This window comes from Cornus florida, unplaced genomic scaffold, assembly GCF_030987335.1.
Source record: "Cornus florida cultivar Cherokee Brave unplaced genomic scaffold, ASM3098733v1 CherokeeBrave_3.0.0_Hap2_Chr07, whole genome shotgun sequence".
Taxonomy (NCBI): Eukaryota; Viridiplantae; Streptophyta; class Magnoliopsida; order Cornales; family Cornaceae; genus Cornus; species Cornus florida.
In genome coordinates, this window is record NW_026775577.1 from 23977443 (window position 1) to 23990314 (window position 12872).

Sequence of the window (12872 nt, forward strand, 5' to 3'; positions counted from 1 at the left end):
ATTAATGAGGGGGAAAACATGTAGTGCAACATAGTGTGTGTGTGTGGTTGTTTCAACAAGCATGGATGACTAATTAAGCATATATTGTCTAAGCAACATGGTGGATAGCGCAATATATCAAACTAAGCCATTAATCCTTTCTTTAAGCTCATAATCCAAACACATCATAAGGTTAGAGACATATGCTACTTGCTTTCATAAGTATGGAACATTAAACAACAAACATGGATTATCCTCCCATTTAACATCTAAACTACAATTACACTACAATTAAGCTAATGACATGAAATTAAACTAATTAAACTAAGGGAGAGACACAATCCATCAAGAAATGAGTATGAACCATTAAATAAACCACAAGAGCATTCCATTAAGCACTATGTCTTGACAATCTCTTTATCTATAGCATTAATACACATAGACATGCATCAATAACACAAAATCTAGAGACAAACACATGAACATCTATTCTACCATACATAGACATATGGATAGAATGAAATAATTAATTGGAAGCATTAAACCACACAAATCATTGAATAAACAAGATCTATGTATATAAAAGTATCAAAACATGTATCACTATACAAATCCCCTCAAAAATACATAAATTAAGATGTAGAAAGCATGCTTAGGGCTAACTCTAGCCCCAAGAGGATGTCTAGCCACTCATGGATGGTGTCCTCCAACCCTCAAGGGCTAACTCCATGGTAGTGATTGCTCATCTTCTTGGTTGATGGAAGAACTCCAAGCTTGTGTCTCTAGCCTCCTTCTTTCTTTTCTTCCTCTCTAAGAATATATGCCAATTGTGTCTCTAGTGTATGTATCAAGTATTTGTTAAGAATGGCTCATATTCTTTATATAGATAGGTTAAATGTCACCCCCAATGAGTTGGGCTCCTACTCCAATATTCCCCCCAATGATTGGATATGAGACAACTTTTAATGAGCTAGAAATTGGATTTTTTTGCACTTTGGGAAGTTTGATCGATCGAACTTGTGGTAAGATCTATCGAACATGGCTGAGATCTATCGAACTTAAGCTGGATTGATCCTCTATGGCGGCGCCTTTTTGGATAAAGACAAATCTGAGATATTTTGACGATATTTTTGGAAAAGAGACAAATGTGGTAGGTAGGGTGGTACAACTAGATAGGATGGAATCTTTTCGATCGATCAGAAGAAAGTTGGATCGATCAAACTTTATGGGATCTTTGGATAAGGACAAAAGAGCTTGGATCCATCTTAAAATGCTGAGATCGATGAACTTTCAATTGATCAAATATTTTATGAGATCGATCGAACTTGTTGAATTTCCACCACTTGCTTCCTTTTGCTCCCACTTTATTCCTTTCTTTGATTCATCTTAAGATTGCTTCAATTATGCTCTTATTTAGCTGAGTTAGCTTATTTTGGGGATAAGTACCTGAAAATAGAAATAATACAAAATCAATCTAAAGCGGGAAAATAAGATAGATAAAGGTTCTAGAATACCTAAGCTTAAGGGGTTTAAATACGCACTTTTCAGCGCTCATCACACCCCCAAACTTAAATATTGCTAGTCCCTAACAATGAACTAAAAAGTAAAGGAATGAAATGAACAACTATAAAACTATGAACTAAAAAGCAATAAATAGATAACGCCACTTTCGTAGGGAACACAATTATATTTAGCGTATCCAACAATCCTTTTAAACCCTTAGGTTACCCCTAGTGGACGAGTGAAGTCTCGTGAGGGTATCCAGAAATGATACCCATAAACATTAAGCTCATTCTTTCAAAAGAGGCACCAATATTGCAAACAAGCATTAGGAGAAAACTACCTCAAGTATGCAATTTTTTAACCATTTCCAAGCAATCTCCCAAAATTTCAACATCAAGCAAGCAAGTATGGTCCACCACACATCAAAAAAATGATCATGCAAATCAGAAGAACTCTAGAATCCTTTTTGAGTGGACCGGCATCAAGTATGTTGCTATCTTAGCCAACTAACGAAATGATCACATCCTAACCCTCAAACTAGCACATAAATCTAGTACCAATCATCAAGACAAAAAGTGGACATTTTTTTAAAGCTTTATTCATCTAGGTGAGCTTATTCATTTCACTCGATTTTTTTTTTTTTTTTTTTTTTTTTTTTTTTTTTTTTAGGATTAAAGATGGAAGCATGGTGCAATGTAGTGATCTATTAATCTTTCTAGCGATCCATGAGGTCGAGCGTTAGATCAATGACTCCCAAACCAAACGGCTTTAGAGCACTCATTCCTAAGGACTTATAAGCTCAAATCAATTAGGCTACAAATCAAAACAACATCCATCTAATCATTTCCCACTTCTCACCTTTTTGGGAGAAGTCCTCACTTTTTATTGCTTTTACAACTTTTTCTTTTCTTTTTTTATTTTTTAAGTTCATTTATTAACCTAGAGTTTAGGCCCTCCACCTTTCGGCGCAAGAAGTTCAGTGCTTGATAAGACTAGAATCCCGGCTACTTAGTGAAAAGGGGTTGTTATCCACCTTTATCAATAATGAAAGCTTTCAATGCACTACTAGCTCAATTGGGATATAACCAATTCAATAATCAACAAAGCATGTACCCCACAAATGAATGCTAGTGTGCGCCTGTGCTAGTGTAGAATACTAAAATGAATTTCAAAACAATCACAAAATCAGGATGATGTGGACCACAAGTGCAAGCAAGATATCAATCTTTTGAAAAATTTACTCCTAAATGGTATCCACAAGGTATACAAGGAGTATTGGACTATCAAGTCAAGAAAATTTTAAATTTTAAGCAATATAGTCCTCAAAAGATCAAAATCATAGCTAGTTATGGACCAATCATAGAAAATTCCTTAAATACACAAGTCATGCTCAAAATTTTGAATTGAAAGAAAATACTGCAATTAACCCCATTACCCCCCCAAACTTAAATGGCACAATGTCCTCAATGTGCAAAAAGAACGAAGGAAAGAGTATACCAGTGTAGCTAAGCAAAGAATGGCCGGGACACAAGTATCTAAAGTATCTTGGGATTAACTGTGGTCCTGAAAAGATGGCACTGGATATAAGTTCATTAGACAACAAAGGGGATAATAATAGTGCACAGTGGACATGCAGGTGTAAATGGGATAAGAAATTAAAGTAAGGAGAAAGGAAAAAGGGTGGTCCTAAAAAATTCGGGCAGTACTCTCTCTCACTGAAGTCACTGGGATGCACCTGATGGAGTCAATCATAGACAGATATATCAATACACATGTATGACATCCATAAACAAAGTATGCATAAAAGAGAAATAAAGAATAGTACAGTACATCCAATGTCTAGGCCAACAAACTGGCCGGAAGTAGATAACAATAGCAAAAATATAACAGATATCACAGGTATATAATAGGAGAAGAAGATAGGGAAATATCAAGTGGAGGAGGAAGGACGGGTAGGACGTACTCTACGGATGTCTCTGGGTCTCTGAATAGATCACGTAATGCAGCTATGACATTCGTGCAGAGTGAAGCAATATCAGCCCGGATGAAAACCATGCCATACTCTAGAGTCTGAAGACGCTCTCTGAAGATGGGTATCTGAACTGGAGCCTTAGGTGCTACTGGAGCGGGAGAATGATGATCCTAAGCCTGCTTCTCATCATGAACGGGCGACCCAACTAGAGAGTGATGCTCTGGGTCCTCTACAGGCTCTGTTACTACTACTGCTGCTGTCGCTGCCTGCTCCAACTTCTCTCTTTCTAGCTCCTCAGTTGCCTCTACAGCGTCGTCCTATAAACTCTTGATAAGAGCCTTATTGCTTTTATCCCAATCTTTCTTCAGGAACGAGCAGGCCCTAGACTCAGTACGCTCTCGTGGCTAGAAGGGATAGCATTGGTCTCTCAGAATCTGTGTGATGAGATGGCCGAATGGGAGATACTTAGCCCGTTTGGGATTGGCCTTGCTAATGTGATCAATATATAGCTTCATCATAACGCTCCAGATGAGCATAGGAATAGATAGCCAATGCCATGTATAGAAGGTGTACAGAGCTTTCAGGTAGTCACCGCGCCTCTGTATCTTGTGGCCGGCCTTAAAAACATTTCAGAATAGTACCGAATCGAAAAACCAAAGGTTGTGTGGTAGATAAGTCCGAATGGCAGAAGTTTCGTCACTTGCATAGTGACTTGTGAGTGTAACGGCCATGTCTGCACATGAGGGCCTCCATAGAGTAAGATAGGTATCTTGGAGATCAGAAGGATAGACGTGTGGACAATGGCAAGATCTGGAAAGAGTGTTCACCGTGATACTGATAGGGTATCCATCAATGGTAGTCCGCAGCTCTGCCAGGTTACTCGAGGCAAGTCGCAGGTTTTGGAAGAACATCCAGACCAACCTCGGGTACACTAGGTATGTAACAGGGACCAATATGGCTGAAATGCCCCTCCGGTCTATGTCATCATACGCTGCTCTGGTAAGAACAGACTAGGAGAAGTAGTCTATATTAAAGACCGACTCATGCGCCACCCGAAGGCTTGAGTATCTCGGCAATGGCCGGTCTAAGTCCTGGGCTGGCTGAGTTGATGGTGGTGATGGAGATGGTATGTGCTTAGTCTCAGCACCAGCCTGTGAAGAAGATGCCTCAGCGGAAGACTGTAGTCTACTGTCAGCAGATGGAGACTGAGGTAGAGTAGGCTCTGCTGGCTCTGGGTCTGAAATGGAGTCCTGGACGTGAGATGGACCTGCCTGGTCGTCTAATCTCCGCCTGGCTCTACGGTGATAATGTCCACGAGCAATAGTCTTGAACTTAGCCATAGCCTGCAAAATAAAAGAAAACTCAAAAAAGAAGTCAGTGCCGGTACAAAGAATTAAAGCACAGTTTATAGAATCATGTATGTCAAATAAGATAGACAAAACAGATAAGGAACATGAATCTATGCAAGTGACAAGGAATGAGTGACATGATGTGAAGCATGCTAGACAGTATAAGTATGGAATGCATCTAATGTGGAAAACACAGGCATTGGGCGTGTATGAGGTAGCATGAAATACAAGAGATGGTGTGTGAAATGTGTGATGCAAATCTGTGAAGTTCGATCGATCACAAAAATGTGAGATCGATGCAAGTTCGATCGATCGTGAATAATTGAGATCGATCTATAACAAATCGATCTGAGAAAAAGTTCGATCGATTGAACTGTGAGGTGAAATTCGAAAAGTCACAGATCTGTGACGTGGATGGCATGGGGGCCTCACAAACAAGTTTATGGGCCCCTCTACACAAAAAATCAACAAATTTGGTCACTTTCCATGGCCCGTGACCCCCAAAAATCAAGAATTAAAACCAAAAAAATATAAAGCCTATATATACATATATACATAGCTTCAAAGCTTCATTAATGGCAAGATTCATCATCAAAACATCATAAATCTATCATATAAAGCATGGATTCATGGAGAATAAGATTGAATCAAAAGAGGGATCTTGAATCTTACCCAAAACCGAGAGATGAGATGAGATGGAGATAAAATCTGAGATCCGAGATGAAGTGGAGAGATTCGAGATGAGATGGACTCGCCGGAGGGTTCGCCGGAGGTGGGGAAGTGAGTTGCAGCAGCTAGGGATGAAAATGGGGGTGTTAGATCGATCTGTAGTATCAATCTAATAACCCTTGGTTGATTTTTTTAAAAACATTCCGTTACCAGTTTGATCGATCGAACTGAAATCTCAGATCGATCAAACTGTGATCCATCTCTCCTCACTAAAAGACAAACTTGTTATTTCTTTTTTAAAATAAACATTCAAAACAAAAATCAACTTACATCAAAACAGTAAATCAAAGAGCAGAGATCGATCTCTCCAAGATCGATCTCAGAAGAACTCCGATCGATCGAACATGCAAAAACCTACAGATATGTTCGATCAATAGGACAGAGAGCATTTTAATGCTGGTTGGATACAGGTTCAAAAATTTTCAAAGTGTTAAGATTACAGATCGATCCAAGATGAAGTTGGATCGATCAAAGAACTAAAGATCGATCTAGGAACAAGTTCGAACGATGGGACAAAGAGCTGAAATATGCAGGTTTTCTTCAAACGATTGGATAGAGAAGTGATTGGATGCAGGTGGATGTAGATATGGAGTTCGATCGATCAAACTTCCTTGGAGATCAATCAAACTGATGCAAAATGTTCATTTTTAACATGAAAGTGCATGCAATCCTAATCACAGTTCCTAGCAATGCAAATGAACCTAAAGCAAATATCTAAACTTCGCAAGAAATGAAATTTAAAATATAAATGAGGGAGGAATAGGGTTGTGACAGCCTACAAAATGTACTAGTCTTTAACGTCTCTAGCAAGACGTTGGGCTCTTTTAGCCAGGGTCAAACATCTTGTAGTGCATCCCCTCCTTGATGGGGTGATAAGTGTTTTGAACTCCACCCAACAAATGGTTCCCTACAGAACTTGTTAGATTAGGCTTAAAAGAAATTTTTGGTCCTTGGTCACAATGATCTTTGGGCTTCCATGCCCTTTCAAAACAAGCTTTTGAAACAACTTTCTTGGAATTTGGGGTTGAAGATAAACTTTTTGAAATTTTGGTTTCACACAATGACTCTATTCCTTCACATTCAAGCTCATGATATTTCTCTACAACATTCACTTCTTCATGTTTGTCAAATGAATTGGGGGTTGGATTAAAGATATTCAACTTCACCTTCATGTGGCCAAATGAGATCTTTATTATCCCCGTCTTATAATTAATGTTGGCATTCGCGGTTGCCAAGAAAGGATGGCCAAGGATAACGGGAATTTTACTCTTAGGATTCAGGACTGGTTCCATGTCAATGACAACGAAATCAACGGGGAAGAAGAATTTATCAATCTTAATCAATACATCCTCAATTATACCCCTAGGCTTTTTTATAGACCGGTCTGTAAGTTGCAAAACCACCGACGTCGGTTTCAATTTTCCTAAGCCTAATTTGACATATACCGAGTACGGAAGAAGATTAACACTTGCTCCTAAGTTAAGAAGAGCTCGATTAATGATATAATCTCCAATGATGCATGAAGTGGTTGGTGAACCGGGGTCCTTAAACTTTGGAAGAGTGTTATGCTGCAAAATTGAGCTTACTTGCTCGGTTAAGACCACTTTCCTAGGTGCTTGGCTTTTGTTCTTCCTCTTTTAGGTGCATAAGTCTTTCAAAAACTTGGCATAAGCCTGAATTTGCTTGATTGCATCCAAAAGTGGAAGATTGACTTTCACTTGCCTCAACACATCCATAATTTCATTTGTTTTGGCCTTTTGTTTGTCAATTGAAATGGATCCTTTTAAGGCATCCGGAAATGGAGCTCTTGGCTTAAAAACTTTTTCAGGAATTTTCTTTGAAGTCTCTTCAACACAAGAAGTTTTGAAATCATTTTGCAAATTTTTCTTTTCAAAATCACTTTTCAAGATATTCTCATTTGAAAGATCATGCATATGCAATGAAGAAGGAATAGGATGTGAAACGGGACGGGTGTCAACTTGTGGTTGCACCGGTTTACTCTCTTCATTGGACATACCTACTTGATTGTCCACAATCTTCCCACTTCTCAAGGTTGTTAACACATTGACATGCTCTATTGTGTGACCTTCCGATGAGGAATGAGTCTCCACAACACACTGTTGCTTTTGTGGGGCATTCAAAAGCATTTTTACTTAGGTACTATCTGTTTGCCTTGCTTGGGTTTCTAGCTAAGCAATGGATTGAGAATGAGAATGAAGCAATTGAGTGTTCACCTCTAGAGTGCCTAGAGTGGTCAAAACTTTCTCTTCAAAAGTGGGACTCCTAGTATTTCCTTGAGAATATGATGGTTGATTAGGAAAATGAGAATTAGCAAATTGATTTCCTTGTGATTGAAATGATGATCTAAAACCATGGGAACCTTGGCTTTATGTCGAAGGTGGAACATACTTCCCTTGGAAACCACCTTGGGGAGGGTTTGAGCCTTCCCTTTGGTTTCTCCAAGAGAAATTCGGGTAATTCCTCCAACTAGGATTATAATGATTGCCATAAGAATTGTTCCCTTGATTAATAAAAGCTGCATTGACTTGTTCATGATGCTTACTTTGCACATGTCCATGAGGATAATTGGAAGTAGAATGTAAAACACTTGAACAAGTCATACATGTCTCATTGGACGCATGATGGGAATGGTTAGGGATGGAATATACTTGATTTGCCGAGTTTTGGTTGATCAAGAATTGATCAAACCTTTGAGATAAGGATTTCATCTCGGCAGCTATTTCATTGGAATGGTCAACTTGATGTAAGCCAACACTCTTCCTTCCACTTGAATTCCTACCATTCTTAGAAGATAAAGTTCGATGCAAAGAATTTTCACTCATGCTCTCATAAAGGCGCCACATGTCATCCTCGTGTCTATCAATGTAAGAGCCACCCATGGAACCATCAACCATGCCCTTGTAATTGTCTGATAAGCTCTCAAAGAAATATTAAAATAATTGCCATTTGGGCATGTCATGATTTGGAAACTTCCTAAGAAATTCATTGAATCTTTCCCATGCCTCATGGAACGTTTCCCTATCCCCGTGTGAAAACTCTCGAATTGAGGTTCTCATGGCATTGGTCTTAGAAACCGGATAATACTTATTCAAGAACTCTTGTTGCATTTTTGCCCAAGAAGTTATTGAAAAAGACCTAAGATTGTTAAACCAATATTTTGCCTTGTCTTTAAGAGTGAATGGAAAAAGTTTAAGCTTTAAGACCTCTTCCGGCATGTCCGTGTATCTCATGGTGGAACATATTTTAAGAAACTCATCTAAATGCTTGTAAGGTTCTTCACTTGGAAGTCCATGATAGTTAGGAAGCATTTGAATGGTTTGTGGTTTGATCTCATAGTGGTGTACTCTAAAAGGTGGCAATTGAATGCATGTGGGTGCATTGTATTCATTAGGCACACAGTGATCTCTTAAAGCACGGGGAGGATTAGCAATTGGAGGTGCAACATAGGCACCTTGATTGCCTTGAATGATGGGAGGTTGTGGAGCATAGATTGGCCTTGGCATTCCAATGGAACTTGGCTTTGTTGTTGTGGTGGGTGAATGAATGGCCTCAACATGCCTAATGGTACTTGCATGTTATCGTGATCCACATTGGGGTAGAAGATGCCTTGTTGGTCTATGTGACCAAGGCCTTCCACATGGTCCTCATTATGTCCTTCCATTGATGAAATGGATTGATTAGAACTACATCTTCCCCTAGGGTTTCGAACATTGAATTCAGGATGAAAATTAAGAGGGACAAGAGTAGGTTTCAATGATCTACGTCCATGCATTCACAACAAAACATAACAAGCAACAAGTAATGAACAAACACTTCACCTTCACAACAAATCAACAATTAATAAACTTCCTCCACATACAATGATCCCATACTCCTTTGCTGTCAACAATATGCAAATAAAAGTAAATTGCCTCCACGTAGGCTCATGATTTATCTAAGAATTATAATACAAGCCTCCACGTGGGTCGACGATTTAACTAGAGATTAAGTTAAAAAAGAGCTCATAAAGGGTTCTTTAGCACTTCAATTCAATTTTCAATTTTAGCTTTGCAAATTTTTTTTTTAGATTTAGCTTTTTCCTTGCTTTTGCTTAGCTCCTTGCTTAAAATTCTCCTTTGCTCACCTTCTAGCTCAATGCACCTAGTTAAACAAGAACCAACACAATAAGTAACCAAAATGAAAATGAAAACAAAGTAAATACACGATTAAAAGAGTACTAATTCCTAATTGATTCCACAAGTACGATGTTGCCTTCAATCAATCCCCGATAACGGCGCCAAAAACTTGGTGGTTATTGCACCTAACCCAAAGTTTGTGCAAAAGATGGTGTAGGACTATGATGATTGTGGCCAAGTTTTACATTTAGATATTGCCACTACTACTTTTCACTAAAAATATAGTTAGGGCGAGTAGGGATCATCCCAAGGGATTGGTGGGTCGTATTAGGTTGTGGAATCGAGATTAGGGTTAGTAGGTTGAGTGATCAAAAGATTGGTTGGTGGTTGAATTACACTAAGATGCAATTTAAACTAAAGTAAACAATTAAATGTAATGGAGAAAAAATAAGAGAGAAATCTTGAGGTTTAGAGATCACCACTAAGCATAGCTTTTCTACACCCTTAATGAATGATTAATGAGGGGGAAACAATTATTGCAACATAGTGTGTGTGTGTGGTTGTTTCAACAAACATGGATGATGAATTAAGCATATATTGTCTAAGCAATATGGTGGATAGCACAATATATCAAACTAAGCCATTAATCCTTTCTTTAACCTCACAATCCAAACACTTCACAAGGTTAGAGACATATGCTACTTGCTTTCATCAGTATGGAACATCGAACAACAAGCATGGAATGTCCTCCCATTTAACATCTAAACTACAACTACACTACAATTAAGCTAATGGCATGAAATTAAACTAATTAAACTAAGGGAGATGCACAATCCATCAAGAAATGAGTATGAACCATCAAATAAACCACAAGAACATTCCATTAAGCACTATATCTTGACAATCTCTAGATCTATAGCATTAATACATATAGACATACATCAATAACATAAAATCTAGAGACAAACACATGAACATCTATTTAAGCATACATAGACATATGGATAGAATGAAATGATCAATTGGAAGCATTAAACCACACAAATCATTGAATAAACAAGATTTATATATATAAAAGTGTCAAAACATGTATCACTATACAAATCCCCTTAAAAATACATAAATTAAGATGTCAAAAGCATGCTTAGGGCTAACTCTAGTCCCAAGAGGATGTCTAGCCACTCATGGATGGTGTCCTCCAACTCTCAAGGGCTAACTCCATGGTAGAGATTGCTCCTCTTCTTGGTTGATAGAAGAACTCCAAGCTTGTGTCTCTAGCCTTCTTCTTTCTTTTCTTCCTCTCTAAGAATATATGCCAATTGTGTCTCTAGTGAATGTATCAAGTATTTGTCAAGAATGGCTCATATTCCTTATGTAGATAGGTTAAATGTCACCCCCAATGAGTTGGGCTCATACACCATTATTCCCCCCAATGATTGGATATGAGACAACTTTTAATGAGCTAGAAATTGGATTTTTTTGCACTTTGGGAAGTTCAATCAATCGAACTTGTGGTGAGATCGATCGAACATAAGTTGGATCGATCCTCTATGGCAGCGCCTTTTTGGATAAAGACAAATCTGAGATATTTCGAAGATATTTTTGGAAAAAAGACAATTGTGGTAGGTAGGGTGGTACAACTGGATAAGATGGAATCTTTTCGATCGATCAGAAAAAAGTTGGATCGATCGAACTTGCTGAATTTCAACCACTTGCTTCCTTTTGCTCCCACTTTGCTCATTTCTTTGATTTATCTCAAGATTGTTTCAATTATGCTCTTATTTAGCTAAGTTTGCTTATTCTAGAGATAAGTACCTGAAAATAGAATTAAAACAAAATCAATCTAAAGTGAGAAAATAAGATAGATAAAGGTTCTAGAATACCTAAGTTTAAGGGGTTTAAATGCCCACTTTTCAGCACTCATCACACCCCCAAACTTAAATATTGCTAGTCCCTAGCAATGAACTAGAAAGTAAAGGAATGAAATGTACAACTATACAACTACGAACTAGAAAACAATAAATAGATAACGCCATTTTTGTAGGGAACACGATTACATTTAGCGTATGCAACAAGCCTTTTAAACCGCTAGGTTACCCCTAGTGGACAAGTGAAGTATCGTAAGGGTTTTCAGAAATGATACCCACAAACATTAGCTCATTCTTTCAACAGAGGCACTAATATTGCAAACAAGCATTGGGAGAAAACTACCTCAAGTATGCAATTTTTCAACCCTTTCCAAACAATCTCCCAAACTTTCAACATCGAGCAAGCAAGTATGGTCCGCCACACATCAAGAAAATGATCATGTAAATCAAAACAACTCTAGAATCCTTTTTGAGTGGACCGATGTGATGACCCGGCCATTTTTATTTCTTTCCCTTTTTTAAAATTTTGCGGATAAATTTTTTCCATTGTCTTTTCCTTTTCGGGTTCGATTTCCCGCCTCTTAGTGTCGTCTCGAGTGCTCGAAAATGGTTTCTGAGACTCTTTCCTTTGGATTGACAACTTCCTTTGAGGACCGAGTCATTTCCACATTTTTTATTTTTTTGACACTATTCATTTTTTTGTCTTTTCCCTTTTTCATCCTTTAGTTGTTTTTCATTTTTCCTTACTTGACTTCATTTTTTGTGCTCAGATTTGATTCCAGTTTTGCATACATCCATGATATTTAAATTCCATGACATCTATATTTTTACTTTTGTAGAAATGCATATTAAATGCTTACTTTCTTTGTAAAATTCATGAAAATAAGACTTTTTGTAATTATTAATAACTTGAGGGGTTTTTGGGTAATTAAGTAAAGTAATTATTTTTGGTCTTAGGGACCATTTTGCAAATTAATTTAGAAGATATTTTTAAAAAGGACCTTTTTACAATTTCCGAAAAATATGACAAGTGTTACATTCCTATGGTGCCACTTGTTGATTTTGTGGTGGAACCACTTGGAGGCTTAATCTCATGACACATGGAGGGTGGAGATTCATCCACTTGTTGACCTAGGATTAGACCACTAGTTGGCTTGGATGGTTGACAAGTGCAGGCTTAGAATTAATTCTAGAAGGGAACCTTAGGATTATGAAAAGTGTAGGGCTCACAATTAGTCTTGCATTTTGTGTCTGTGTTGACCATGGTGTAGGTTCACCTAGTGAGTGGAGGACCTCTAAATCCATCACTCACATTTCATCTTTTCATTTTCACATT